This window comes from Cyprinodon variegatus, unplaced genomic scaffold (assembly GCF_000732505.1).
Source record: "Cyprinodon variegatus isolate N-32 unplaced genomic scaffold, C_variegatus-1.0 Scaffold134, whole genome shotgun sequence".
Lineage (NCBI taxonomy): Eukaryota > Metazoa > Chordata > Actinopteri > Cyprinodontiformes > Cyprinodontidae > Cyprinodon > Cyprinodon variegatus.
Genome location: NW_015150587.1, coordinates 447,224 through 451,745, shown reverse-complemented (window position 1 = coordinate 451,745; position 4,522 = coordinate 447,224).

Sequence of the window (4,522 nt, the reverse complement as noted above, 5' to 3'; positions counted from 1 at the left end):
GGGCGGGTTGGTACCAAGGAGGAGCTCAGCCTCCACGCAGCGCTGCGCAGCGCAGCGCAGGACCCGCCCACGGGTTCCTCCTCAGAGAGCTCAGGGACTCAGTAGAAATAGCCATTAGAGTATTTTCAAACTTTATCATTAAGGATATTACTATGTAATTACATAATTATACTATCTCCATCTTTAAAATTTTCCTGATATCAGAGTGAATTTTTCCCATTTGCGCTAAAATTACAGAATTTCTTTCTATGATTAATGCAAGAAAAACAACAAGGACCAGACAAGCAGGGGCGGAGCTAGATGGGGGGCCAGGGGTGGCCATGGCCACCCTTTGTTACGTTCTTGGTTCCTTTTCTGTTTTACTTTGCTTCATGTTTTCTAGTTTTATTGGTTTAATTCCTATTTTGTTGTATTTTCTGGATATATTTGAGTTCTAAGGTTTTTATTTGTTGCCCTCTTGTGTTGGTCTCCTTTTCTCTAGCTCCTTTCTAGACTCCCCTTAGCAAAAAGTAGTATACTTGAAGTAGAACTAGAAAGTATACCGAACAATGTACTTTTAGAGTACTTGAAGTATTACTTTAGTAATACTTCTTCCAACTAAATTTGGACATTTTAAGTTTACTAAAGTAAACGTAAAGTATACTTTAGTAAACAATAAAGTAAACAATAGTATAGTCAAGTACACTTGACTATTGTTAAGTGTACTTGACTATAGTTTAGAATAAGAAAAATCTAAGTGCACTGCCTGATTTTAAGTATGAAATTAGTGCACCTTTATTATACTTGAATAAACTACTTTTTGCTGAGGGTCCTCTTTTCACACCTGCTCCCAATCTGCTTGTTAGTCCTCTCTTTGTTCAGTCTACTATAAATACTGCAGTTCCTCAGTGCTGGTTCCTCGTCTTACTTCATCTTATCTCGTCTTTTGCCATCTTTACCTGGCTCCTTGTGGTTGTTTTCCCCTGATGTCTCTATGGTTCTGGTTTGTTTTACATTTTTCATGTTGGATTTTTGGATTCTTGCCTCTGTTACCTGTGTTTATTCATAAAATCTTCAAGAAACTCACCTTTGCCTCCCTGCCTCTGCATTTGGGTCCTCTAACCTCAACCAAACCTTGACACCCTTAGCCAATCATTGGCCACCCCTACCATTTTTTCCCCCTCTAATGCAGATGGTGGCAGCACTAATACTCTCAAAGTGGAATATTCAAAACATTCTAATTTTTGTGGTTAATTATACACAGCAATATCAATTAAGATAAGTACAGAATTCATGCTCTTTTCAGAACTAGATGTTGTGTTATATGGGGTAAAGAGAAAATTATGTGTATCTGCAAGTCATCTAGGAGTCTTCAGTGAAATCAAAGATAATTTTAATAACAACTTATCATATAATCAATTTATGTAGATATTAGTGCTTGTAAATATCAATTTTATGCAGAATGTTTATTGATACAAGTAGGTCAGTGATGACAATGGAAAAGATTTACGCCCCATATCTCAATACCGAAGAGCTTTATACACTATACCTTTTATCTAGAAATTATGGATGTTTAAATATATGCATCAATTTGTTAGCAAAGGCTGTAGGAAAGTATGGTTTGTCTTTATTTAGAAAATATGGATGTTTTGCTCATTAATTTTCCTGTTGGAACAGTGTAGATTGAGCATGAGGTTCTGGCGCCTATTCACTTTCGGCCACTCCTCAGTGTACACTGATTATTGCCTGGACACCCTTATAAAAATGTTTTGGCTACGCCTCTGCAAACAAATAAAATAACCGGTATAAACTGTAAAATATTGATGCCATGATATTTGTAACAGTCACAACATTTAAGAAGGCACACGTTTCAGATGTGTGGCATCATTGGGGAAATTAAAATGAATCCACCAAGACATCAGGTAGAGAACTGCAGCTTTCAAAAAGTTTGATACATTATTGGGAGTCATGAGCTGTTTTACACAGGGGCCAAAAGGAGCCAGTGCCCTTTAAGAGTCCCTTTACAGAAAGCATGCACAAAGAACTTGAAATATTAGTAATTTTTCCAAGAAAATCTGCATTTATAAATCCTTATATCTTATAATAACAAAGGCAATAATAAGTGATGATCTTATATTAAAGACAAAAATAGTAATTCCATTAACAGATCATCTTATTTACCTGCTCATTTTAAGGAAAGATACACTTATTTTCACAAATGTTGACATTTTGGATCCGTTTTTGCAGCGTACCACAAAATGAATTTCTCATTATGACATGCGCTGACAGAAGGAACAGCACTAGAAAAAATAACCACCTTACCAAGTCTAACAATCTTAGATTCAGCCAAAAAGTCTTTTTGATCTTGGTTTGAGACTAAGATCTTTCTTGTTTTGAGAATATATATCAAGATGTCAAGAAGTCTTACAATGTGATTTTGTCTTACTGCTTTGGTGGATTATTGCAACTATTTTAAGTAGAATCGTCTCACATGATGATTAACAGGATAGCATATTAATCTCCAAACAAGATTGTAAGACTTTGCTAAATGGAAAATTTTGCAGTGTAATTAATCCTCTATACCAATTTAATTTAACAATTATTTGCAACTTACAATCACCTTTAATCTTCAGTCATATTATGATGCAACAAGTTTTCAGTAGTCTGAAACCTTGGTTTTGTGGTTGACTTACTGTAATATACTAAGTTGTTTTTGTTACTATTTTTGTTCTGTGCTGCCATGAAATGCACAGATTCTTCTATTCAAATAAATAATATGCAAGTATAATTGCTATGGAAATGTGAAGCAAATCATAATGTGCAGGATGGGGACAGGTTATGTGTATATGATGAACATGTGTTGGTGCAAGTCGGTCCATAAAGGGCCATCAGCGAAGAAGAATAGGTTACCGTACACCAAAGGCAAATTACAGTGATTTTGATCTTTGACTTGTCATCATAATCCAGAGACCTCAAAACATGAAGTTTTTGGATAACTTCAGAGTGAACTTTTTTGGAAATAAATGCATCTGGCTACCATGTTGCACAGGTATTTGTGTAACTAATGCGTTTTACCATGAGAGATCAGGGTGTGAGTGATAACTTTGCAGGAAATAAACAGCCTACCAGTTCTATTTGAAAGGAATTTGATTTTTATTATTGTGTCTAAGTGCGTTAAGTAAGGAGTGGCAGTTCCCTGCAGCCTTTAAAGAATGTAAACACCTTCCGTATCTCTCATCCTATCAGGGAACAGGAGTTCGCGTTGACATCAGCAAGGAAAACTCATTTTAAAATGTTCCCCTGTGGGAAGCAGGACATTTGCCTGGGCTGTAATTATGCCCATTTTAAGGTTGTTGTATTTATGCAGCAGGACCCCGCCTCTCTCTGCAAAATGATACTCACGTCTCCTCATGGAAACACATGGAGCCTGTTTGGTGCTACCTTAGTGACTTTTGCTCCCTCTGAGTATGGACAAATATTGTAAAACCCATCGTGAACACCAGAATGATGTGCTATAAATCACTTTTTATCCTTTTATTTCTTTTTCCTTTTAAAGAGAGCTATAAACATCATTTGGTCTCCAAGTATTTTAAATCTATCCAGACAACCTGAGTCCCTGTTTTGCTCTTCCTAATATGCATGAGTGTGTGAATGAGTGGATTTAAAAAAAAAAGCTGCTCTTTTTAATTTTAAGTGCAATTCTGTGCAAAGAATACAAAATATAAATAGGTAGAACAGAAGTACCCTTACACTGCATCACTTCTTCAAAATTTGGACCATGAGCATTTTGTTTCCAGGGAAACACAACTCTCCGTTGGAGGACTCAGGAATTGTGGAGTCAGATTCCCTCTGGGATCTTTGTATCCGATTATTGTCTGTCATGAAACTTCCTCAAAGCTCATTGTGTTCAGCGTCTGGAAAGACAAGCCTGAGGAGATCTTTACGGGCTCTGACGCAAACGTACAGATGTGCGTTCTTGCTGAAGTCTTTCAAAGAAGGAGAGGAGACATTGCAGGAAACATGTATTGTGTAAGGTGGACTAAGAAAACGTTTAACTAAGCTTTGTTTATATAAATATGATCATACTGTAAATGAAGAGCATCTAATAATCACAGTTTTTTTCCTCTTTGAAAAAACAAAGAAGCCTCCAGATATCCACATTAAATAAGATCTTAAATAAATGCTTGTATCTGTGAGTAATCTGCTTTTAGGCAGACTAACCGGCCGCTCGCTATCAGGGATGGCCTAGGAAATCACTCCCCCTCCCATTTTCAGATCTACTTAGTCGCAATAACGTTGCATAATATGGCCATCTGCTCTTGACATTGATTTAAAAGTCTCACTATGCCTGCCGTGTAAATGTCAGCAAACATTTGAACACAAGCGGCTTTATTGATGACCTCGATGGTAACTTTTTACAGTACAGAGATTTGATTTAGAAATATTTATGAGTTTTCCTGTGATTATATTTTATTCTTTCAGAAAAAAACATCTATCAATCTATCTATCTATCTATCTATCTATCTATCTATCTATCTATCTA